The sequence below is a fragment of the Suncus etruscus genome, chromosome 13 (genome assembly GCF_024139225.1).
Source record: "Suncus etruscus isolate mSunEtr1 chromosome 13, mSunEtr1.pri.cur, whole genome shotgun sequence".
NCBI classification, from domain to species: domain Eukaryota; kingdom Metazoa; phylum Chordata; class Mammalia; order Eulipotyphla; family Soricidae; genus Suncus; species Suncus etruscus.
Window position 1 is genome coordinate 62136028 of NC_064860.1, and position 27717 is coordinate 62163744.

Sequence of the window (27717 nt, forward strand, 5' to 3'; positions counted from 1 at the left end):
AGACTGAACTGCTTACTCTAAAATTTTTTTTCCAATGGTGCTTGTATGAATGCTAAAATTGCTAAATTCACAAATAAAATCTAGGAGGCTATGGATAAATATTTACATTTTTCTATTTATTGCTTGTCAAAAAATTCTCTTCAAAGTTACTTTTGATTTGGGGAATCATGCCTAGTAGTGCTCCAGGAGCAGTATCTGGTGGTTCATTCTGGGGTTCAGGAGACCATGTGGTGCCAAGAAGCAAATTCAGTTCTCCCTCATGTCAAGCTTGTGCTTCAGTTCTTTGAGCTATTTCATAGGGCCTAGAGAGTATTCTTTTATGCCTGCTTTGGTTCATTGCAGTATTTAATGGTTATAATGAATTTTAAGGCTTGAATTGAATAGGAAGTCATAGGAACAATAAATTTCTCCTGGACTTGCTGTGAAATCCTATGAAAGTATGTGAGCTCCCCATGTAAACAAATAGCTAAAATGTTTGAAAATAACTTCTAAGCCAACTTTTATGCTATTTAAGGCTAAGGAAAGACAACATTAACAAATTACAATAAAAATAATAAATCAACAAAAGGTAAGTGTTTGAATTGACTTTTTTTTAGTAATAATAGAAACTTGTCCAAAGTTTTTAAAATAGATCTTACAAGAATAAGAAAAAGGGAATGCTGAATTACGTATAGAATGGAAGCAGCTGATCTAACAGTACTGATTCCTCCTCTCTTTAAGAACCATGTTTTTCTGTTCTTTATTTCTCACTCTGCTTTTATTCTATTTGTTTTTCAGTACCAATGAGCTTGTTTCTTTTTTTTTTCACATAGCCTCATAAAGCTTCTGAGTCTAGATTTTTTTTCCTGGTTCCAATCTTTTGAATCTATTAAATTCAATTCTTAGAAGAGGGAGATTATTGTTAACCAGGCTACACATGTTATCTAATTTCAGAAATATTTTTTAATTTATGTTTTGGTTTCTGAATCATTATTGGTGGTGCTCAGGCATACTCCTGGCTCTGCACTCAGGGATCACTCCTGATTGGGTTCAGGGGACCAGTTGGAATGCTGGGGATCTCACTCAGGTTGGCTGTTTGCAAGATATGTGTTCTCCTTGCTGTACTATCTCTTTAACCCCATGATTTAATTAAAGAATATTTTAGGTTTTTTAACTTTTTGGGGGGCCACACCCGGTAACTGTAAGGGGTTAATCCTGGCTATGTGCTCAGAAATCGTTCCTGGCTTGGGGACCATGTGGGACCCCAGGGGATCGAATCGTGGTCCGTTCTAGGTTAGTGCACGTAGGCAAGTGCCCTACCACTTTTGCCAGCGTTCGGGCCCCATTTAATGGATATTTTAATTAAAACACCATCAACAACTGTTTTAAGGAAATAATGGTTTTTTTTTATTATCCCATGTTTTCTCCACATGTATTAATGACATTTCTATCATGCACATGAAGTCAAGGTTACATGAAATGCCATTTGTAGCATGCACCAAACACATGTTGGTTGTGTTCTTTCAAAATTTTGAATAGGACTTATTTTAAAATATTTCCTTCCTTCCTTCCTTCCTTCCTTCCTTCCTTTATGATACAAACATAGCTTTAAGTTCAGAATTCTAGATGACCTATAAATGGCATAAAATTCTAGCAGCTGTATATATAAGGCAGTCAAAAACTCAGTAACTCTCCTTTACATATACAATTTAGAACCTTCCAGAATATATGGCAATATATAATTGTGGTAATTGTGCTTTCTGACTGTTAATCTAGTATCTATAACTGAATTGTTTGTTTCCCATTGCCACAGGACATCACAATTGTATTCTAGCACAAATTATGTGTTAATCCAATAAATGGATAATACATTTTGTGTAGGACCAAACTATTCTCTTTACCATTATGTTTCTAAGTGTAAAACTTTATAAATATAGGGTTTAAATATTATTAAAAATAAAATTTGATTATAATGTTTAAAAGAAAAGGTCTTTTCTTTCTTTTGCTTCTTATTCTTCATCTTTATAGAAACATTTTGTTTTCTCCTTAGTCTGTAAATTGTAAATAAATTATGCAGGTCATTTAAGTAAAGAATTTTAGTTTGGGTGGTACAGCTGCTACGGCATTTGACTTACATGTGGGTCGACCTAGGTTTGATTCGTGTCATCTCATACGGTTCCCGGATTTCTGAGTACTGGTTATAGCCCATAAACAAAAAACCCCAAAATTTTGGTTTTATATATTTACACCAATAAAAACTTATTTAAACATTTTTTGTCTTTAAAATTCTGGTCTTAAAAATGATAATATTGGGTGAGAAACTGTAAGTGTTGCCTGTGTGTGTTTTTCCTCTGTCCTGTCTCCTGAACCTCTTGGGAGTGGGCTGAAAAGGGCCCAGAAAAATAGCTCTCCAGAGACTCCAAATTATGGCTCGTGGGCCACATATTGTATTCATATCTGGTTTGTTTCTTCATTGCAAAATAAGATATATGCAGTGTGCATAAGAATTCGTTCATAAGTTTTGTTTTTACTATAGTCAGACCCTCCAATGGTCTGAGGGGCAGTGAACTGGCCCCCTGTTTAAAAAGTTTGAGGACCCCTGCTCCAGAAGAACATGGCTGTGAAGCGAACCAATGAACCCTACTACAACACACAGAAAAAAAAATCACACTACAAACAAGACAACAGGGAAACTTCCCAGGCAAACACCATCCACAGAGAATGAAGACAATAGCGCAGATGACCTAAAAAAATTCCAACCATGTGATTAACCTCTTGGATGAGTTTAGAATAGAAATAAGGAAGATGTTTGTAGAACTCAAAGAAAGCATAGATCAATCTGAACAGAACACAAAGAGAAATCAGAAAACTCCAAACTGAAATAACAGATCTGAAAAACATGGTAGCTCAACTGAGAACCTCAGTGGATGGCCTCACCATCAGGGTAACAGCAGCTGAGGATAAAATCAGTGTGCTGGAAGATGAGATGCAGAAAAACTCAAAACTGCAGAAGAAATTGAAAAAGAACCTTAAGACAAACAATCAAGCAATGGAAAAAGTATGCAAGGAATGTGAACAGATGAAAATAGAAGTCTTTGATAAACTCAGCAGAAACAACATAAGAATCATTGGAGTCCCAGAGACCCACGTAGGAGATCTTCAGGAAGAACCAACTGTCAAAAATATCATCAAAGAGACACTCCCAGAATTAAAGACTACATGCAATCAAATCCTGCATGCCCGAAGAGTACCAGCTAAAAGAGACCCAAAGAAAAACACCCCAAGACACATCCTCGTTATAATGACAAATCCCACAGATAGAGATAAAATACTGAAAGCATCAAGATCAATAAAGTAAATTACATTCAAAGGAGCATCCCTAAGACTTACAGTAGACATGTCACAAGAAACTCTGAAGGCCAAAAGACAGTGGTGGGATAATGTGACCAGACTGAATGAAATGGGTGCCTCACTGAGAATACTGCACACAACCCGACTCACGTTCAGGTTTGAAGGAAAGATACATAGTTTTATGGATAAACAACAGCTCAGAAACTTCAAAGATGAAAAACTAACCTTAAAGGAAAATTTGAAAGGTCTACTTTAAAACAAGAGAGACCAACGAACACAGCAAACATATCTACAAAGATGACATTAAATCCTATGACAATCATCTCCCTCAATGTCAAAGGACTAAATTTACCAATTAAGAGACACAGAGTGCAAAATGAGTTAAAAGGGTGAATCCAACCTTTTGTGGCTTACAAGAAACACAACTAAATAGTCAGAACAAAAATAGACTCAAAATCAAAGGCTGGAGGAAAATCATTCCAAGCAAACAACATCCTTAAAAAAGCTTGTGTGGCCATATTAATATCTGATGACACCAACTTTATACTCAGAAAAGTGGAGAGGGACAAAGATGGACATTATGTACTAATCAAGGGATATGTGCAACAGAAAGAAATCAGACTATTAAACATATATGCACCAATGAGAGACCAGCAAATTATCTAATACAATTATTGACAAATCTGAAAGAAGACATCAATAATAACACAATCATTGTGGGAGACCTCAATACGGCCCTGTCAACACTTGATAGGTCAACCAGACTAAAACCCAACAAAAACATACTAGCCCTGAAAAGAGTAATGGAAGAAAGAGAACTAGTCGATATATATAGGACAATCCACCCCCAAAAAACCTGGATACACATTCTTCTCCTATGTACATGGGTCATTCTCCAGGATAGACTACATGCTAACACATAAAGCATACCTTCATAAAATCAAGAGGATAGAAATCTTGCAGGCTACCTTTGCTGAACAAAAGGCTCTGAAATTAGATGTGAACTACAAAGAAGAACTACACAGAAGAAAACCTTTAAATATTGGAAATTAAACAGCCTGCTACTGAACAACCAGTGGGTCCGAGATGAAATCAAAGAGGAAATTAAACCTTTCCTGGAGACAAATGATAATGAAGACACAAACTCCCAGAATCTATGGAACATAGCAAAAGCTGTCATGAGAGAAAAATTTATAGCTTTGCAAGCATACATCAGGAAGGAAGAAGGGGCCTACCTGAACAGCTTAATGACGCAGCTCATAGAATTAGAAAGTGCTCAACAAAAGGACCCAAAAATAGGGAGACAGAAGGAAATAACAAAGCTGTGAGCAGAAATCAATGAAGTGGAAACCAAAAAAAAAAAAAAAAACAATCTGAAAGATCAACAAAAGCAGAAGTTGGTTCTTTGAAAAAAATGAACAAGATTGATAGACTATTGGCAACACTCACAAAGAAAGAGAGAGAGAGAAACCTGATAACCCATATTAGAAATGAAAAGGGGGAGATCACGACAGATATTGCAGAGATCCAAAGAAAAATCAGAGACTACTTTGAGAAACTTTCTGCTACTAAACATGAGAACCTAAAGAAATGGATAAATTTTTGGACACTTATAACCTTTCACAGTTAAGTAAGGAGGATGTAGCCTATCTAAAGACCCACTACTGATATTGAGGAAATTGAAACTGTAATCAAACATCTGCCCAAAAAGAAAAGCCCAGGCCCAGATGGATTTACTAATGAATTCTTTCAAATCTTTCAAAGAAGCTACTACCAATCCTAGCCAGGCTCTTCCATGAAATTGAAAAAATGGGAACACTCCCAAAAAGCTTTTATGAAGCCAACATTGCCTTGATACCAAAACCAGACAAAAATGCTGCCTTAAAAGAAAATTACAGACCAATATCCCCGATGAATGCAGATGCAAAGATCTTCAACAAAATCCTGGCAAATAGGATCCAATGCATCAACAAGAAGATCATACAATACGACCAAGTAGGTTTCATCCCAGGAATGCAAGGATGGTTTAACATTTGTAAATCTATCAACATCATACACAACATCAACAACATAAAAAATAAAAATCACATGATCATATCAATAGATGCAGAGAAAGCATTTGATAAGGTCCAACACCCATTCTTGATCAAAACTCTCAGCAAGATGGGAATGAAAGGAACCTTTCTCAATATAGTTAAAACCATCTACCAAAGCCAATGGCAAATGTTATCCTCAATGGAGAAAATCTAAAAGCCTTTCTTCGTGCTCGCTTTGGCAGCACATATACAAAAATTGGAACAATACAGAGAAGATTAGCATGGCCCCTGTGCAACGATGACACGCAAATTCGTGAAGCGTTCCATATTTTTAAAAGAAAAACAAAAAGAAAAAAAAAGCTTTTCTTCTAAATTCTGGTACAAGAAAAGGTTGTCTTCTATCACCACTTCTCTTCAACATAGTATTGGAATTGCTTGCTATAGCGATCAGGCAAGAAAAAGATATCAAGGGAATCCAGATAGGAAAGGAAGAAGTCAAGCTCTCACTTTTTGCAGATGACATGATACTCTACTTCGAAAACCCTAAAGACTCTACCAAAAAGCTTCTAGAAACAATAGATTCATATAGCAAGGTGGCAGTCTACAAAATTAACAAACATAAATCAATGGCCTTTTTATACACCAATAATGATAGGAAAGAGATGGACATCAAGAAGGCAATCCCATTCACATTAGTGCCCCACAAACTCACATATCTTGGAGTCAACTTGACTAAAGATATGAAGGACCTATACAAAGAAAACTATAAAGCTTTACTCCAAGAAATAAGAGTGGACACATGGAGATGGAAACACATACCCTGTTTATGGATTGGTAGGATAAACATCATTAAAATGGCAATACTCACCAAAGCATTGTATAGATTTAATGTGATCCCTCTAAAAATACCCATGACATTCTTTAAAGAAGTGGATCAAACACTCAAGAAGTTTATCTGGAACAATAACCACCTTTGAATAGCTAAAGCACTCCTAGGGAAAAGGAAAATGGGAGGCATTACTTTCCCCAACTTTAAACTGTACTACAAAGCAATAGTTATCAAAACAGCATGGTATTGGAATAAAGACAGAGCCTCAGATCAGTGGAATAGGCTTGAGTTCTCAGACAATGTTCCCCAGACATACAATCACCTAATCTTTGACAAAGGAGCAAGAAATCCTAAGTGGAGCAGGGAAAACCTCTTCAACAAGTGGTGCTGGCGGAACTGGTTAGCCACTTGCAAAAAAGCAATCATAGACCCCCAGTTAACATCATGTACAAAGGTAAAATCCAAATGGATTAAAGACCGAGATATCAGACCTCATACCATAAGGTATATAGAACAACATGTAGGTAAAACACTCCCTGACATTGAAACAAAAGGCATCTTCAAGGAGGAAACTGCACTTTCCAAACAAGTGGAAGCAGAGATCAACAGATGGGAATACATTAAGCTGAGAAGCTTCTGCACCTGAAAAGAAATAGTGCCCAGGTTCCTAGAGCCACCCACCATGTGGGAGAAACTATTCACCTAATACCCATCAGATAAAGGGCTAGTCTCCAAAATGTACAGGGCACTGACAGAACTTTACAAGAAAAAAACATCTAATCCCATCAAAAAATGGGGAGAAGAAATGAACAGACACTTTGATAAAAAAGAAATACAAATGGCCAAAAGGCACATGAAAAAATGCTCCTCATCACTGATCATCAGGGAGATGCAAATCAAAACAATGATGAGACACCATCTCACACCACAGAGATTGGCACACATCACAAAGAATGAGAACATTTAGTGCTGGTGGGAATGTGGAGAGAAAGGAACTCTAATCCACTGCTGGTGGAATGCCATCCAGTCCAACCTCTATTGAAAGCTATATGGAGATTCCTCCAAAAACTGGAAATTGAGCTACTATTTGACTCAGCTATTCTACTCCTAGGGATATACCCTAGAAACTAGAAACACAAGATTACAACAGGAAAATCCCTTCCTCACACCTATATTTACTGCAGCACTATTCACAATAGCCAGGCTATTGAAAACAACCAAGATGCCCTTCAACAGACAAATGGCTAAAGAAACTGTGGTACATATACACAATGGAATATTATGCAGCCATCAGCAGAGATGAAGTCATGAAATTTTCCTATACATAAATGTACATGGAGTCTATCATGCTGAGTGAAATAAGTCAGAGGGAGAAAGAGAGACTCAGAATAGTCTCACTCATCTATGGGTTTTAAGAAAAATAAAAGTCATTTTTGCAACAATCCTTAGAGACAATGAGAGGAGGGCTGGAACTTCCAGCTCACTTCATGAAGCTCACCACAAAGAGTGGTGAGTGCAGTTATAGAAATAACTACACCGAGAACTACCATAATCATGTGAATGAATGAGGGAACTGGAAAGCCTGTCTAGAGTACAGGTTGGTGTGGTGTTGGATGGAGGGAGATTTGGGACATTAGTGGTGGGAATGGTGTTCTTTACATGTCTGAAACGTAATCACAATCATATTTGTAATCAATATGTTTAAATAAAGAAAAAAATTATAACATTTGTACCATACAAAGAAGATGAATTTGTAAAGTCTTTTACATATAATATTCTTTTAATAATACTAAAAACCTATTTTATTTCTCTTCATTATGTGTAGGTATTAATGTACCAGCTAATGTGGTTTTAGGGAAAGTTTAAAGTGATGTGGATAAGTTACAGAATATAAAGTCATAATTTTAATTGTTAAAATTATAAGTTACAGCATGTATATACAAATTAATGTTTCAGAAACTGCCATTGTTTTTATTTATTTACACACTGCTCTAGTGACATATTAATGATTAGGTTGGGTAAATAAAAGTTTCCTTTTCTTTCCTAGAACATAAAATTGGGCCTTTTAGAACAATATTTTATATATTTTCACTATTTTTTCCAAAAAATTTAGTGTTAAAATATCAACAACTTTACTCACTATATATATATTGGCTATTTTCAGTCAGATGTTTTAAATCATGTTGGTTTTTTGAAATAGGGGCCACTTCTAGTCATGCTCAAGATGGTAGTGGTTATCAGTTATCAAAGTACTCTGCGTGTTCCTTAGTGGGATGGTATACCAAGCATGAAGATCAAATACAGGATCTTATATGTGGTATGCCACTTGAGCCTTCTTTCTGGCCCACACATATGAACTTTTATATTTGGGTGAGAGGCTCCCAAAAGGTTTTCAGGGGACCTGAGTCCCACTATGTCAAACTTAGTCAACTAGACCAAGCATGTCAACACTAGAACCTGGTGATGCTCTGATGCTTAGGCCTAGTGGTGCCAGGTGGGCCAGAAAGTTTTGGGGTTCAAATTGGTTCCTTTCAGTAGAAGAGATTCACTCCTTCCCACTGCACTATCACCCTAAACATGTATATGATCTTTAATGCCCATTTTATAGTAAAGTACTTGATGCTGCTTTAATCAATGCTGCCTTAGAGCCAAGAGTTCAAAGGAGTGTATGTTTTGCATGTGGGAGCTGAGGGGTTGACTCCTGGCACTGCAGGACCACCTGAGGATCACTTGGAATAATCCTAAACTCTGATCAAGGATAGATCCCAAGCACCAACAGATGTGGTTCCTCTCAAAGTAACTGCCACTGTAATTTGGCCCAAAGAAAATATACAGTCAAATATGATGCTAGAATTTTCTTCAAGTCTATGCTGTTTATAAAAACTATTCTTATTTAGCTAAACTAGAAAAGACCTGGAAAAAGGTTTGTTTAGTTTTCTTATGTGAATTACATTTATATCTTCTTTCCTACATGTTTTTAATTTCTTTTGATCTTGGGTTCTGGTTCAATTTTATTCTAAATTGTAACAAATATACTTAAAATCTATAGGGAGAAATATTTTCATGGGTGCAGGCCCACAACATGGTCTGAAATCTGAATTTGTAGCAGCACACCTTGCTTCTTTGGGTGAGGCTGATTTTTTTCTATTCAATTCACTGTATTTAGTGACCTTTGGTAGAATCTGTTCTTCCAGAGCTTATGAGATGGGAACACACAGCATGTTGTGTTCCATGTCATGTCAGTCATTACTCTCTCTGGCTTTACTTGTGTTCTCAAGTCAATATGTTCCAGATTAATGAGGCATTTGTTCTTAATCAAGAAACTATTTAAGAATACTTTTAATTTTAATGACTTGTTTATGATTAATGGTTTCTACATGCCCTTCTCCTACTTGAGGATACTTCAAAGTTGCTGCCATTGCCCTGGCTATTTCCCCAATGTCTGGATACTGGTAGCTGCTATGACCCACTGATCTCAAGGGACTCAACAAGCAGGGTTATTGATTTCCTTGAGAAAATTACTCTCAAAGTCCCTGTAAACTAAAACTCACTCTGCATAATAATTTTGAAAAGCAGCCATTAAACAAATTATATAGTTGCACATGATATATTTTTAATGTTGCCTTTAAACATATGTATTGTGTCTAATGAGGTCTTACTATTTATGAGGAATAATTTTAACAATGATTTGTGAAGTAAACTAATATTCTAAGTTGTTCCATACTCTGCCATGAATTGATTTAATTATATATACCCTGTGTATTTGTTTTAATTTTTATTGAAAAAATAAACAAATGTATGTATCTACATATGTATATATATGTATATTTGCGCTTTATTTAAAGCCACAAATGCTATGTGACTGATGAATTCTTTATAGTGAGAGTTAACATTTTGAAAACTTAGGGATTTAGGGACCAGTGTGGTGGCGTTAGAAGTAAGGTGTTTGCCTTGCAAGCGCTAGCCAAGGAAGGACTGCGGTTCGTTTCCCTGGCATCCCATATGGTCCCCCCAAGCCAGGGGCGATTTCTGAGCGCTTAGCCAGGAGTAATCCCTGAGCATCAAACAGGTGTGGCCCAATAAAACCAAAAAAAGAAAAAAAAAAGAAAATTTAGGGATTTGTTCCAAATATCTGAAATTTATTCATTCTCTTATTATTTTCAGCTTCCATTTGCAGAGGCCCACTTTTATTTACATTTTACAGACATGCTAAGTCACACATGCAAGTCACATACATGATAAATAACAGATTAAAATATTCTAAACCTGCCACATCTCACTCAGGAAGGACACACACCAATAAGTGTAGTGTTCTCCTGAAAAGGAATTATTTGCCAAAAAGGCCCGCTTAGAGCAGTCAAAATCACTTGACCCTTTGCGTGGATTGTTTGGACATAATTCCATATATGTGGCTGTAACTATCTCTCTCTTTATTTTTAACCAATATTAGAAATCAGACCTTAGTAATTTCTTTCTACAACTAAGGACAGCAATCAATCCAGCCAAAAGTCTCCCACTTAACTGCTCCCTGTAATTTTTGCTACCTTGGCGCCTAAATCAGGTTTTTCCATAACTTAGCTCAAAACAAAGTAATTTTCAGTTTTCCCCCCCGAAACTCTGAAACATTCCTCACATTCCAACTTCCCTGTTTTCCTTCTATTTTACCCAAAACAAAGTGAACCCAAAAACAAGCTGCCTTTTCACCTTCAGTATCAGCTCTTTAAAATGCTAATTTAAGCCAAAGTCCTTCATTCTTCTCCCAGCCTCTTTGATGTCTAGAATTTGCACCCGCTTTTCCCTGCCTCTACCTTTTAAAAGCTGCCAGCTTAAAAAATAAATTTGTCTTCATTCTTTGAACGTAAGTCCCCATGCAATCTGCGTGGTTTCATTCATTTCTACAATATATTTCCGTCATTCGCCATTCTGCGTGCCCACCTTTTCCCCGTGGAATTTTTCCCGAACTCCACGAAGAACCTGTTTGCAGGTGCTGAAGACTGCAAACAAAATTTGGCTCACAGCATAAACCTATGATTCAGACTCCAGAATTCAAGTTTCTAAATACAATACTTAATCACGGTAATGTAGAAAGAAGCTCCTTTCATTAGTAACTCCTTCTTTGTAACTTTTATTTTATATTGCCTTAAAATATATAGGTAATTTTTTGGCCATTGTGCTAGTTATTTTGTTCTTTATGTTCCTACACTACTAATAAAGAAACATGAGTTAGAACCCATCTGCACTTCATACATTTTAACTAATAAATTTGTGTCTCTTCAAATTAAGAAGATATTGACATTATGATTTTTTTAATTTGATTTCTGGACCACATCCAGTTAAGCTCAGGGTTTTATCCTGTCCTTGCACTCCTGGCAGGCTCAGGGGAACTCAAGGGGTACTAGGGAATTGAACCTGGGTCAGCTTTTTGTTAAGCAAGTATCCTACTCATGGCACTATTGCCCTGGCCCCCACAGATTGACATTGTGAAAACTATAAAAAGTTCAGATGAAAAATAGAAATTAGAGGGCTTATATATATATCCTTATAATGTCTACTAGTCTAAAACCATAAATTAATTCTTTGCTACTGTATTTGGATCACTTCTGGTTTGAATAAAGGTCACTATGCCACCCTGCTATATTTACCTTGTAGTGCTTGGAACTGAACTAAGTTTTCTCACACTTATAGGACTTGTATTCTATCACTTGAACCCCACCCCACCTCAATTCTAATTTTCTGTGATAATATTTACTCTGTTGCATTTGTTTAAGTAAATCACATTCTTTTTGATTTGTTCTATAGCTAAGAGTTTTAGAAAAACATTGAGTTACCTTTTAAAATGAGAATCAATGTAAAAGAACTTTTGCTTTATTCCACCTACAATCCCATTCTTTAGAATCAGTTAAGATTCACTGTTGTGCCTGGTTTTAATTCTAGTGGCAATGATGGGATTAAAGTTTCCTGCCACTCAAGACAACACTCATAGAAATAAAAAAAAAGTAGGTTCATTGATAGAAAATTAATATACAAGGTTTGAATTTCTATTTTGTAAGTTACTCTTCATGTTTCTGATAAAAATTTTGATATCTTTGAAGCTCTCAGTTTAGATAGTGGGAACTTTGTTCATCAGGTTTCTTTGACAGAAAAGAACTCAAATTATTTTAACCAAGTTTTGGCTTTAGAAGATTTAAGGTTAGAAATGCAGTTCTATTTGAGGAGACACTGGGGTAGAAACCTTAGCAGAATTTGTGTTTCTCTCACTTCTTTGAATGTTTGAGTATATGATTTATTTCTCTCTCATCTTTCTCCCCTTTTCAATGTCATATTCCTGGAAATGTAGGTATTGACCACTAGCCTCCTACTGCTACATTCTATAATTTAAAAACTGAAGAATAAAATATTTCCAAGAATAGATTCCAGTTTTCCCATCTGTATCAGGTGTCTTATTGGAATTATTATGCTTTGATTTGAAAATGGGGTCTTAGGAAGAGATTATGTTGAAGACATCTGAGCTTATTATCTACTCCTGTGGCAATCACCTGTGTCTCTAAAATATCTTTCATGGCAACTTCATAAATGGAGTGAGGAAAAGAGATAATTTCAGATGAGGGCACAGAACTGATATTTCTACATGTCTTCTATAGTTGGATGTTGGTTCGAATCATAACTACAGGCTAATTGTTAGACATAATTGCTTTTTGCTGCTAGAACCCTGATCAATTAATTATAAGGGAATTTATAAGAAAACTAAACGAAGTGTACATTGGTCATATATACACACATGCGTTACACACACAGCTTTATATCTATAACTGGCTACATTTGTGTCAGGATAGGGAAATTCACAATCTGTAGACTACATAGGATGGAAACCAACTGGAGCTCTGTTATAATATTGAGGCAAGTTTTTTTTTTCCATTTAGGGAAACCTAAAGGGTGTTTTGCCCTTAAGTCCTTTCAAGAGCTTGAATGGAGTCAACCCACATAGTTGAAGACACAAAGCAGTATCCATCACTTCAGTCAAAGGATTGTAGATATTAACAACAATTAGAATGTCTATCTTCCATAATCTCTTGCTGAGGATTTGATTGAATAACTAAGTATTATACTCTAGCCAAGTTAACAAATAAAATTGCTTGAAAATCTAATATGGACACAATGTAAATCATGGTAGCTTAAAGGTCTAAATTTTTTTAAAGAAAGAAATAAAATCAATCAATTAAAAATAAATAAATGAAGGTGGAAATTATAAAAAAGAAAAAAATAAAATAAATAGTCAAAACTATCAACCTAGGTATTAGGAAGAGTTTTAGCTAAAAGAAGCCAAGAGGAAAAGTAATCTCTCATAAAAATCAGATGCAGAGATGGAAAATTAACCACAGTTGGTGATAAAAGAGATGCTTTTATATCTGCACAAGAAGAAAAGTACAGAATCTTTCCTAGATAGATATCTGTTCAAATGTGATGTAGATATGACAGAAGAACTTTATGGTGGTTCTCACTGGCTATTGTCAGTGCTTTGTAAAGAGGAAGCTAATGTGAAGGTTTGATGCTCATAATTTCCTTAGTGGCAGGGCCAGTAAAAGGAAAAGAAGGTGCCCAGAACTTGACAATTTATTGTTCTATACTCTGCACAGGCCTATAATTTTGCAAAGGAGACCAACCTTAGTTCAAGCAAGCTTGATGAACAAAGCAAGCTGCAGTGGCTGTACCACAGCATGATTTTTTTGTGTACTCTTTCTCTCTTTGGTCCAGTGTCTTCTGGCACCTGCTTAAGGTTGCTTCTTTCTTTTCTCCCTCCCTTCCTCTTTCCCTTTTTCACTTTCTCCCTCCTTCCCTCTCTCCTTTCTTCCCTCCCTCCCTCTCTCTCCTCTCTCCCTTCCTTCCCTTCTTTCATTCTTCCTCCATTCCTCCTCTCTTCCTTCCTTCTTCCCTCCATCCGTCCTTTCTTTCTTCTTTCCTTCCTTCATTCTTTTCTTCCTTACTTGCTTCTTTATTCATTAATTTCTCTTTCTTCATTGATTTCTTCCTCCTCCTTTCCACCTCTTCAATCCCTTCCACTCTACTTTCCTTCCCTACCTATTTTCTTCCCATCTGTTTTCCCTTCTCCTTCTCTCCAATTCCCTTCTATTCATTCCTCTTCTCTCCTCTTCTTTTTCCCACCCATCCTCTCCTCTTCTCTTTTCTCTTCTCTTCTCTTCTCTCCTTTCCTTTCTTCCCTTTTCTCCTCTCTTTTCTTTTCCTCTCCTCCTTTTCCCTTTTCTATCCTAACCTCTCCTCCCCTATCCTCCTCTTCTCCTCTCCACTCCTCTCTTTTTCTCTGCTATTTTCTTTTCATAGAGGTCATATGCAATAATTTGGACTTTAGTCTATAGTTCATGTTACAACAAGAGCTGTAAATTCAGTCATCTTTATTGAACAAAACGTTCCTACAGCTTTGTGTAAAGAACCCTGAGCTAAGATTTTCATTTAAAGGGGTCATTGACTAATAATAAAGTAGCTCTAATCTTTATGGGCTTCAGATTGTTCTGTCTGTCAGCTCTGGTTTGTGTGGCTGAAGGTTGTGAACCAAGGTCTGGGAGATCTTTCAACAAAGTTTGAGACGTGGCTTGGCTTTATATCCATGAAGGACTAAAAGTTCCTGGTGGGCAACAGAGATGAAGATCATTTAAAAAGACACAGAGGCAGACAAATCATGAATAAGCACAACACAGTTATAATTATCTGTGGGCAGAAATTAGGAAAGGAAGAAAGATTAAGAATTAGGAAATTTAAAGCAGTAAGAAAACTTCAGTTTGAGATTGTGTGTTTAGGTTGAATCTGTCAATATCCTGAGATGTAGAAAATAAGAATTCCTGGGACTGGAGAGATACCATGGAGGTAAGGCGTTTGCCTTATATGCAGAAAGATGGTGGTTTGAATCCTGGCATCCCATAAGGTCCCCCAAACCTGCCAGGAGCGATTTCTGAGCATAGAGCCAGGAGTAACCCCTGAGCACTGCTGGGTGTGACCCCAAAACAAAAACAAACAAACAAAAAGAATTCCTAGTAGGCTCAAAAATTTTCCTCTCCCCATTATTATCTGGGAATAAATTCCATTCTCAATTTCCTTCACAATCCTCTTGTTTCACTCAATTCCAAGCCAAAGTCATATTTTATTTAGAGTATTTTAGATGTATTTTTTGTAGTTGGAAACTCATCTGAACTCTGACCATGATTGATACATCATTTCACCCTTTAAAATATCTTTTTCCTAAAATCACAAATGTGTTTACAGTGGGTTGTGGCATTGCTCTTAGACTAAGAATAACTGAGATAATGGATGTTAAACACTATGGAAAGTACCTGCTATGTAGTAAACATGTGCTGAAGGTTGGTAATGATGATCATGTGATTATACATTCTCTATTTCTTTAAAAAAATGTTCTGGTAGGTAATACCACACTGAGTGTCAATTATGTAAAAGTCAATTGGTTGTGGTCTATAGTAATCTCATAATTTTTTAAAAATGCATCAAATTATATTTTCTTTATAAAACCAGATTCCAGACCCTTCATAGTCCCACCTTTAATTATCAGTGGCTCTCACTTAGTTTTACAATATTAGATCTGGAAGAAATTTCTAACTGTTCATCTCAAACCTTATGAGATATCAATATTGTTATGTTCCACTGTGATAATTATAATCAAATTTTAGTCTTGAGAAATGGAAATCCTTATTACTGCAAAATTGATGAGATCCCTTCAAATTGAATGCACATACTTTATTTGATACTATCCTTAGATTACTCTCCCCAAACCAGGAGGATCCTAACACTTGATAATGTTCACTTGTTTGAATTCCTGGGAGCTCTCCTAGTCTTCTTTAAAAAATTATTTTGAAAGGTGTTTGTTGGAACCTGTACAATCTTTAAGAACAGCTACCATTTTAATGAACTGAGTATAGAAGCAGTCTCTGCTGATTCATACCTTATTTCCTTCAGTGCATTCAGATAAGTGCCATCTGGCCCGAGTTCCCGATTGCTCTTTGCTGTCTCAGATTGTAGCATGCCTTCTTCAACAGAAACTCTGATCTCTGTCTTTCTTGTGAAAAGTGTTCTCAGAAATAAGAATGTCCCCGTCATTTCCTAGAGTTAAATGCTGCCAAGGAACCAAACAAAAATGCTCGCTGGGCTTTTGTTCCTCTAAACTTATCATTCCCTCTTGACATCATCAGCTAGCAGTTTATAGGCATGTGAATCTATTACTGGTCAAGTTAGATACTGCTGTATGAAGAAGTCTGACTTTTATTTACAAATGTAATTTTCTTTTGGAAGTGGTTGAGCCTTCTGTTTGTCCTTATAATTTTTTTAATCATTGGTTATATTCTTTTGGTGGCTATCCAGCTAATTTCTTGGATTGATATTTTGGGCAAGAGCAGGACATATAAGCTCCCTTTGGCCCTCAGATTCAATGGTTGTGCAAGTTTATAACCACATAGTTTTATGACTTCTTTCCAAATCACCTTCCTTAAATGGGAGTAGCATCATTGTTAGATTTTGTATCATAGTGCTTGGTTTTCTATTTTGTCAGTTTAGTCTTTCAGCTTTTTAATGTTACATTGCAGACTGCATTCTTTACCTTTGGTTTCATTTTATATAGAATGGGAATACTAAAAATATCTATATAAATCAAGGTGGCTATGATGATACTATACACTGTTCAGTTGTATTAAATGAATCCCTAAAAGATGTCATTAAAAGTGTGTGCCGGGTTGTGGAGAGAAAGAACTCTTTTTCACTACTGGTGGAATGCCGTCTAGTCCAACCTTTATGGAAAGCGATATGGAGATTCCTCAAAACACTGAAAATAGAGCTCCCATTCGATCCAGCTATACGTCTCCTAGGGATATACCCCAGAAACACAAGAATACAATACAAAAATCCCTTCTCACACTTATATTTACTGCAGCACTATTCACAGTAGCCAGACTGTGGAAACAACCAAGATGCCCTTCAACAGATGAGTGGCTAAAGAAACACAATGGAATATTATGCAGCCAACAGGAGAGATGAAGTCATGAAATTTTCCTATACATGGATGTACATGGAATCTATCATGCTGAATGAAATAAGTCAGAGGGAGAGAGAGAGACGCAGAATAATGTCACTCATCTATGGGTTTTGAGAAAAATGAAAGACATTTTTGCAAAAATCCTCAGAAGCAAAGAGAGCAGGGCTGGAACTTTCAGTTCACTTTATGAAGCTCACCACAAAGAGTGGTGAGTGCAGTTAGAGAAATAACTACACTGAGAACTATCATAACAATGTGAATAACTGAAAAGCCTGTCTAGAGTACAGGTGGGGGTGGGGTGGGGTAGAGGGACATTTGGGACATTGGGGTTGAAAATGTTGCACTGGTAAAGAAGGGTGTTCTTTACATGACTGAAACGTAATCACAATCATATTGTAATCAAGGTGTTTAAATAAAGATATTATTAAAAATGTGTGTGCCAACTGTTAGCATTTATGCTATTATTCTTAAATCACAAATATTAGAATAGCCACAGTATCACATACCACTTAACATCAGCTTTTGTCTTAAATATAGCAAAAAAAAAAAAAAAACATGGGGGATAAAACAAATTCACTTTATACAAGTGCAAATAGGTAATCAGATAGGTCTTATTATGCTTCCAAAGCATTATAATGATCTAACAAAGCCTGGAAGAAGCTTTAAAATTTGCTATATCAAAGATAAAAGATACCATAAAAAGCAATTCATTTTGTTATTAATAGTATTATTTAACTTTATATTATACAATCTCTTAATTTCAACATTGAAATCATGATGAGTGAGTGGCTGGAGAAATAGTAGATGGGGTTAAAAGCTGATTTTGTATTGCTATAAACAAACCCATTTCAATCTGTTGCATACTATCTGGAGTAATACAGGGTAGAAAACTCCAAACTTTAGCCCAGAGCAAGGAGCATCCCTTGAGAACTGCTGGATTTGCACCAAGTCTTTGTCCCCACAAGCAAATACATGACTGAAAAAACACTAAATAGAAAATTAATTGGTTTTATTTATGATCATGTTAAAGCAAATCCAAGTATCTAGGAATCAGTAAAGGAGATCAAAGACCTATTTAGTAAAGGCTATAAATCAATACAAAAAGAAATCAGATACACAGAAATAGAAACATTCCTTGTACATGGATTGAAAGACTCAATATCTTTAAATGTAATTTCTATTCAACCCAAAGAAATTTATAGACTCAAAGAAATCCCCATCATTCTTCAAGGATATAGAATAAATGTCTAAAATTTGTATGAATTTATAAAACTACTCAGAATAGTCAAAGTATTCTTGAGTAAAAAAAGATGGGAGACATTGAATTCCTTAACTTACAACTAGAACCCAAATCTATAGTAATCCAAATTTCATAATAAAGGCATATTCTCAATTTAATAAAATAGCATTGGCTAGTAAACCCACAGATGTATGGATAATTAATTTACATTAATTTACATCAAAGAATTTAAGTGCAAATATTAGAGCAAAGAAAGACTCTTCAAAAAGTGATGCTGAGAAAAATTGGCTACCCTGAATCAGATATCTTTAGATCTAAAACTGGATTTCTTTCTCACATCACAAAAAATTAAAAATGAATAAATTACCTCAATATCAGAATAGTAATCTATTAAATGTATAGATGGAAGCATAGTATTCTCCGTACTATTGGTCTCAGCTGCATGAGATGACAACACTTGCAGAGGGAACAAAAATCAGAGTTAAACAAATGGGACTATATTAGATGTAAAGCTCTGGAAGGCAAAAGAAATAATGTCCCCTATACAAGACACCTTGTTGAATAGGAGAAAATATTTACACATAACATATCAGAACCCCACACCCACAAAAATAATGTCCAAAGTAGATGAAGCATTCACAAAGCTCGCCAGCAATAACAAAACAACAAAACAGGTCCATTAAAAAATAAAAGCAGGAAAAGTGGTCCAGAGAGATAGTATAGCTGCTAGGATTCATCTTTGGCACTACATATGATCCTCTAGTGACAGAACCAGAAATAAGACATGTGCACTGCTGGATGTGGGCCAAAAATGAAAGAGAGAGAGAGAGAGAGAGAGAGAGAGAGAGAGAATTAAAAAACAGAGAGATAGGGAGAGAGTCATTGCACAGATACTTTCTCAGTTAAGACACAAAGAGTTTGCATAGGCATGTGAAAAATGTAAATCATCACTCATTATCAGAGAAATGAAAAAAAAAAGAAACCTCACAACAGTGAGAATACAATGGTATATATGACAAATAATGGAAATATTATTGTCAGGGATGTGGTGAAAATTACACCTTCTTTCACTGCATTTACTATTTTGGGACAGTTTTCTGTTTTAGTCATAATGGAAAACAGTATGGAGACAAATAAAACTTTATTTGTTTGTTTGGTTGATTTGGTTTTGGGACCACACCTGGTGATGCTTAAGGATTACTCCTAGCTCTTCACTGAGAAATCACTCCTGCCATACTCAAGGGACTATACAGAATGCTGGGAATCTAACCAAGGTGGTCTGTGTGCAAAGCAAATGGTCTCCCAGCTGTGCTAATGTTCAGGCTAATAAAAATTTAACAAGAAAAATTCCATATAATCCCAGTGATTCTTCTCCTGGGTATTTATCCCAAGAACACTGAAATACTAATTTACAAGAATATATGCATATCTACGTTCACTGCAGAGCTATTTATAATAACCTTAGCTTTGCTAACAACTTAAACACCAGAAAAAGAAATTGTGGTCTGTACACCAATAGAATACTGCTCTGTTATGAGAAAAGATGAAATCTTGCTCTTCCAATGCCACGTGGGTTAGTATATATTATTATATATAATATACATTATTATATATTTTATATACTAAATAAATTAAATATGAAAGCAAAGGAGAAATACAAATTTACCCCATTCATATGTAAAAAAATAAACAATAGAACCAAACCCTGAATAGCAAACTGAGGATGTACAGGACCAAGAGGGTAAGGAGTGATGGGGAAGAAGAAACTTTGTCACAACCATAGAGGTTTATTGACTGGTGGTGAGAATGGAGTAGCAGCATTTTAAGTATAAGAAACTGCTGTAAACCATAGTACTTTTATAAAAAAGTAATTAGTAAAGACCAAAATATTAAATACAAATGAAAGAAATATACACCCAAATATAATAATTAATAATACAATAGTAAGACCATTCCCTTCCCATTGACCATGTACTTCTGGGCAATATATTCGAGTTAATAATTGTTTAAGATAATACAAATATTTTTTGGTTTCTAATCCAAAATTTTTAACCCTTGGAATTTTTAACCCAGGAAGAAACTATGAAGAAAGGAGAAATGTGTCTCCACCTGTGTCTATTTTTAACCTTTTCTCCCATGGCACCAGATATCTAGGTGTATAGTGTTTAATATCCTCAAACATGATTTAATTTAGCATGGATTGATTGAGAAACCAGGATTTTGAGAGATTATAGTTGCTTCAGACTGATTTATTTGAGTCCTAAAATTTATTGTCTAGATAGAACAGCCCTTATGAGTAGAATCCTCAGATTCTGATTCACAGGTTAGATAAGGTCACATGAATGCATAAATGAAGATAAAATAAATGTTTAATTAAATTTAATCCAAATATACATGTGTGGTCTACCAGTCTAGGCCAGATTGGCTTAGATATCTGGCATAATTCCTGAGATACCATGAATTATCTAATGAAACTGGGTTAGAAAGGATGTAAAATAAACTGTAAAATTCTTAATATTATCAAAAGTTGAGCTACAAAACTCGCATTAAGCTTAAGGTCAATAACTTTTAGGGCAATCTCTATATTTTTTATGTAGAGCTTCTTTATCTAATATGATAAATCCTAATTTTCTTGAAGGATTTATTAGACTTTATCAATAATTACAAGACACCTTGAATGACTCATAAAAGATTTTATATTAAACACATTAGTTCCTTCTAGTCTTCTTTTATTCCAGTTAATAAGAAGAGGCTAATCACTAATGTTTAATGCTCAGATGGGTAGAATATTGAAACCATTTTTTAAATTTTATTTTAGGAACAATGATTTACAATACTGACTATGATAGAATTTCCTGCATAAAATAATCCAACACAACAACTTTCACCAAGGTATCTTCTTCCATCCACAATATGGCAATCTTGGCCACCCACCCCTGACCACCACCCTATTTTGAAATTTTATGCAATATATACTTTGAAATTTTTATATAGAAAATAAAAATTGTTTTGTTTTTCAGTCTCTCAATGGATATTTAAACTTTTTTATATCTTAATTAAACATTATTTTGGGTGATTGTATTGATATCTAAATATTATGGTGATAGGCTTTCTCTTTGCAATTTTAGAAGCCAGGGGCCAGCGCAATAGCACAGTGGGCTGGGAATTTGACTTTCATGTGATCAACCCAGGTTCAATCCTTGTCATTTCATATGGTCCCCTGAGCCTGTGGGAGTTATCCTTGACTACTGCTGGGGATGGCCCCAAACCAAGAAAACAAACACTATATTTTATTTTAATCGTAGATTTTGAGGAAAATGGTGAAGAAAAGTTTAAGGGCAATATTTCTTCCCCAACCTGAGGAATCTCATTAAGGTTCAATTGAGTGGGATTAGAAATAGAAACTGGAGGAGCTATTTCAATGAAGAACTGAAGGAATAAAGGTAAAGATGAAAATAATCATATTGCAATCTGGAGAGACAGTAAGGTGCTTACATTGCACACCATCAACCTAGATTCAATCCCTGGTACTCTGCTGTTCCCTAAGATCTGCCAAGTGTAATGCCTGAGTACAGAGTCAGGAGCATGTCCTAAGCACTACCAGGTAGTCTAGCCCAAAAAATAAATAAATAAATAAATTGTGAAAAAATGATAATAATCTTAGTATAATAGCTTTAACATTTGTTGAGTTGTTGCTAATTTCTGGCACTATGCTAAGTATAAATATATATTCTAAGCATATATATACATACACAAATGAAATGTTTAAATTTAATACAATGTTTTCATAAGTAAATAATAACTTTCTATCACATGAAAGAAAGAAAAAATAAAACACTTAGGTTCAGAAAGATTTTTTGTCTTGATGAAGGTCAACAAGTTTGGAATCTAAGTATGATTTTGGAGCCAAATCCTCAAGTACCAAGTTATAGTGCTCTGACACATTAATAGCAAACTGTGACTCAGAGATTAAGAGAGTTTAGTTCTCTTATGTGGTTCAATAACCTTATACCTGCCACATTAATTCTCCCCTCTAATTCCTTCAGCATTCCCCTGTTTAGAAAAGATTCTTCTATAGCAGCAATGGATCTCTAGTACTGTCTGCATAAGATATTAAGCTTATAGGGATTATTAGTTTCAGAGAGGAATCCAGAGCAGAGGATAAAGAATATGACTGTCAGGGCTGGAGCAATAGCACAGCAGGCATTTGTCTTGCACTCAGGCAGATCCTGGTTCGATTCCCAGCATCCAATATGGTCCCTCAAGTCTGCCAGGAGTGATTTCTGAGTGCAGAATCAGAAGTGACCTCTGAGTACCTCTTGGTGTGGCCCAAAACCTAAAAAAACAAACAAACAAGAATATGTCTTAATTCTGAGTGAAACTTAATTTTATTTCTTGTACTTCTTATAAGTAGAGACGTTCTTAAAGTTTCATAGATGATATATTAAAGTTAATAAGATCTCACTGGGCATCCTAGTAATGATGAGAGGTTCAGAACCATTGAGATGCACTATTGACAAAAAGAGCTCCACCATTCTATGGTAGGAAAAAAGAAGTCAGATGAAATGGTCCCTAAAAGTTTTTAATACTTATAACCTAAATTCATCATTTATTTTCTATTAGACCCTGAATCAGACGTGAGGGAAAGCAATTGCTTTTAAATTTTTAGTAATTTTTATTGTGACCAAAGTGAATAACAAATCTTTCACAGTAAATATAAGGTACACAATGGCAATGAATCAAGGCCATTCCCACCACCAGGGTTGTCATCCCTCCACTCATTTTCCCAGTATGTATGTCTCATATCTCCCTCCTTTGCCTCCAAGAGTGCTAGTGTAACTGTTCTCCTCTGTATTTAGCTTGTTGTAGATAGGGTATTCATTCTGTTGTTTACTTTGGGTTTGGTGTTTAACTCTGATCATTTTGATTTCCACTTTATGTTCATACAGCTGTTTAGTCCTGGTATTATTCATTTTTATTTGCCCCCTCAATTCATGAGGCAGTAACAGAATGATTCAAGTTGTTCGGTTCTGTTGGAATAAGATAAAAAATGTAAAACAAAAAGAAGAAAAGCATAACAGAAAAACAACAAACAGCAACAACAAAAATTTTTAATAAAGTAACTACTGGACAAAAAACAACCAGCAACAAAAAAATTACCAAAAAAAATAACCAGAAGAGTTAAAAAGAAAGAAAAGAAGGGGGAAAAAGAAGAAAAAATAAAAATAAATTAATTAAAAGAAGAAAAAAACAATAAAAACAAAGAAAGGAGAGCTGGTGTAGAAAGGTTTTGTGCTTCCTTTTTTTTTTTTCCATAGGCACAGTAAGTATTGGGGAAATAAAAAAAGGAATTTCTTTCGTTTATGGATGATAAAATTAGGCCTCTGTAGCTAGAGATCTTGTTATTTGCACAGGTCATAGGACAAAGTCTAGAATAGAGTCTCTCATTACAGTTCTAGAAGTTCTGTTCCATCATTGTTGTAATCAGTCTTCTGTAATTAGTGGTCTTGGTTTTTGCTCAGATCCTAGGCCAAAGCCTAGGATAGAGTCTTTCATTATGGTTCCAGAAGTTCTGCTCAGTCTCAGTTGTCAGAGTCAGAACTCTGGAATTAGATAACTTGATTTTTGTACAAGATGAGGCTAGGTTTTGCCCAGTTATGTTTGTCAAAGTCAGTCTTCTGTAGTTGGTGCTCTTGGTTTTTGCACAGGTCAAAGGACGATGTGTATTCTGATTTCATCTTACCGTTAGATGATAAGATAGGTCAACCTGCTCTTAGATCAAGTTGTTGCTGCTTCCTCGTTGCCAGGATATCATATCAAAACTGGTGCAAGTTGGTGCCAGAGCAGTATAGGAATTTCCTAGGGAGTGTTTGGTTTTTGGTGTTGTTACAGGTAACTATACTGGTTTTATGTCTGGGATCTGGGGTTCGGGGTTGGACGATCACTGTCCAATCTCATGGAGTCTATGTTGGGTCCACTTGACACATGTTTAGGGTGGGAGGTGCTCCTGTATTATAAAAAGTATGTGATCTTATCCCTAAACGATAATATCTTGTTTCTGTGCATAAAGTTCCCCCTTTTTTAGTGTGTCTATACAAAAGCAAATGGTGTCATATTATATTGCTGGTGTATTTGGGAGTAAGAATGGCAGGTTACACATTCTCTGTGCCCTGGTTTTGACCTGAGCTTTTATTTCAGGCAAGACTTTTTCTTTACCTGATCCTTTAATGCTGCAAACCATTTCTCAAACTCAACAAGACCAAGGTGTATAATGAAAAAGTGACCTGGGTGGGGCCGGGCGGTGGCGCTAGAGATAAGGTGCCTGCGCTAGCCTTGGATGGACTGCGGTTCGATCCCCCGGCGTCCCAAATGGTCCCCCAAGCCAGGAGCGACTTCTGAGCGCATAGCCAGGAGTAACCCCTGAGCGTCACCGGGTGTGACCCAAAAACCAAAAACCAAAAAAAAAAAAAAAAAAAAAAAAAGAAAGAAAAAGTGACCTGGGGCCAGAGTGGTGGGGCAACAGTAAGGCGTTTGCCTTGCATGCGTCTGACCTAGGACAGACCATGTTTCAAAACCCTGGCATCTCACATGGTTCCCCAAGCTAGGTTCGATTTCTGAGTTCATGGCCAGGAGTAACCTCTGAGCGACATAGGGTGTGGACCCAAAACAAAAAAAGAAAAAGAAAAAGTGCCCTGGATTTCACCCCCCCCACACACACAAGAATATCTCAAAAGACTTAATGGGTATGCCTATATTTTTTTGTATGTTTAATATCTTTATAACAATGCTTCTTAGGCTGTTTATTTCCAAACATAAAGGTAGCCACTTCCATCACTTTTTCTTTAATTACTTTTTTAAAATTCATTTATATTTTTCTTCTATTTTATATAGATATATATTTTCTTTAATTTCACCTGTTTTGGTTCTGCTTGGTACAAAAACCTAGAAGCAATTGTTTTTAAACTGATTGTGATTCTATGTAGAAACACCAGGATATATGTGAAGGCACAGAGAATAAATAAAATGTTATGTGGCTCAGGGCTAAGGAACCATTTAGAAAGTTACAATTTTAGAGGCACAATATGACAATTTTTAATTTTATTTCTCAAGAAAATCATAACATGAAGTAAATCTTTATTATAATCTTTTTGGACCACCTGGCCTAGAGTCTTTAGTACCTAATTGATTCAAGCATTTGAAAGATGATCATAAAAGAAATATAAGTAAGTTTTTATTCCATTTTTTGGCAACAACTATCATGAGTCCTCAAAGGTATGAAAATGATAGTGTTAACGTAATCATTTTTATGAATTTTTGATCTATCCTTTCATATACTTATTGTATAATTGTTCAAATATTATGTACTATATGTTAAGTTCTGTGCAAGATACTGAGAATAGTGACACCGGAAGGAAAAAGTACAACATACTTTCTGTCCTTAGTAATCCCAAATAATCCAGCATAACTAGCAGAGCAAGTTTTACTCAGTGGATAAAGCACAGTGATTGAGAAGTGAACCAAAATGTGTGGATCATAGACCAGGAATATCTTTTTGATTAAAGGGGCTAGGATATATACTCATAAAAGGACAATCTTGAATGAAGTCTGAAAATATAAATTATCTTGGGAGATAAGAAGGGCAGGTTTGAAAATAGACACATCGGAAGATATGGGGAGGATTTATGTGACACTCTCAGGCAATATCTAGTAATTTTGCAATAACTCAAGTGCTTGTTATATAAATTAGAAAGAGATAAAGGATTTGGGACTATTTAATGGAGATGGTGGTCTAATATGTTCACTAGCCAGACTGATTTTATTATTATATTAAAAAAGTGTTGAATTAGTTCACATAGGTTAGTAATTTACTCCTAAAGAACATTTTGAAAAATAAAGTGCTATTAAATTCAGAGTCCATTTATAGCTTCAAGGGTTAGTGATGATTTGTCTGCTGCAGATATTTCTGTTTTACCATCTTCCTTTTGATCTCTAAAGTTCTCATCACTGCAAGGAAGTATCACCTGGGAACTTTTAAGTTCCAAAGACCCTACTTTGCCACAATCCAATTAACTCAAGATTTAGAGACCTGTTATCCAAACATCAAAAATATTTTAAACAGCTCAAGTGATAACAAAACACAAAGTTAATAAATGCTGTACTATTTGTATTCCAGAAAGTTGACAGGACTGTGTCAGTTAAGTCTGTTTCATACACTATTGAATAGCAGTTCCCCTTTGTCAATCATTAAGGTATATGCTGAATTCCAATCCTGTCAGGTTTCATATTGTATTTCTGAAGTTGAGTCTCCCAGAAAACAACGAGCTCCCTTCCCTTTTTTATAATAATTCTTTGTTTTATAAAGAAAAATAAACTATACACTACAATATAATGATATAGATAATCTGATGTAAATTTTTGCATAGGTTGCTGTAGAAGGAATATTTAAATTGAGGCTGAGAGGTGGGGACTTGTGAAAGATTGAGCCTGAATGCTGAGACCCTAAAATCAAAAGTATGAACAAAGAAGAACAGAGTATAAACAGCAAGATATATTGCAAGAAGGCAATTAAAACACATAATAAAAACTCAGGTTTTAATGCCACTTTTTTCTTACTACTTGTAGTATACACCACTTCGTTGTTTAAAGTAGATCTTATGTGATTGATTTTATTTCTATCTTAAAAGGACATTTGGAGTTGCTAAAAACCCAGTCTTACAATGTAAAAATACCATAACTAACGTGGTTCACAATTCAAAAAAAATGTAATGGAAAATTGAGTCAAAGATTGGAAACAACTAGCTCAATAGAATGAGGAGACCTAAAAAAAGAAGAAGCATAAATATTCATGGCTGTATATTCACAAGATGAATTGAAACTGAGAGTTATTTTCATGAATGTAGTATCAGCTTAAGTTTCTGGGTGGTGTCCAAATCCCCTTCATCTCCCAAATAATCTGATTTAATAACTGATTTTCCCTGACACTCTTCTAAATGTGGTGACTTCCTTTTGGTCTGCATCCTAATCAATATGATCACGTCTCTCAAATTTCATCCCTTACTTTGAAGTCACTCACACTTTGACTTCTTCAGAATTTTCATCCTTCCTTACAGCTGTTGAGAGGAGAGTCTTAACAAGAGGAAGTTACCCTGAGTGCTGCCCCCACTTCCTTCCTGGCGGTGTCATTCCTGGGTCTGGGTCATCCAGCTGCATCCAGGAGTCCCAGAGGATGTTTTGA

The 27717-nt window shown here is 35.5% G+C and overlaps 1 non-coding gene across 1 annotated transcript; it reads left to right on the forward strand.

Annotated features, from left to right (window-relative positions):
- The first annotated feature begins 5592 nt into the window (after positions 1-5592).
- Positions 5593-5699, forward strand: LOC126026657 (U6 spliceosomal RNA). Its single transcript, XR_007501880.1, has one exon. It is a non-coding gene; the product is annotated as a U6 spliceosomal RNA (small nuclear RNA).
- Positions 5700-27717: the final 22018 nt, after the last annotated feature.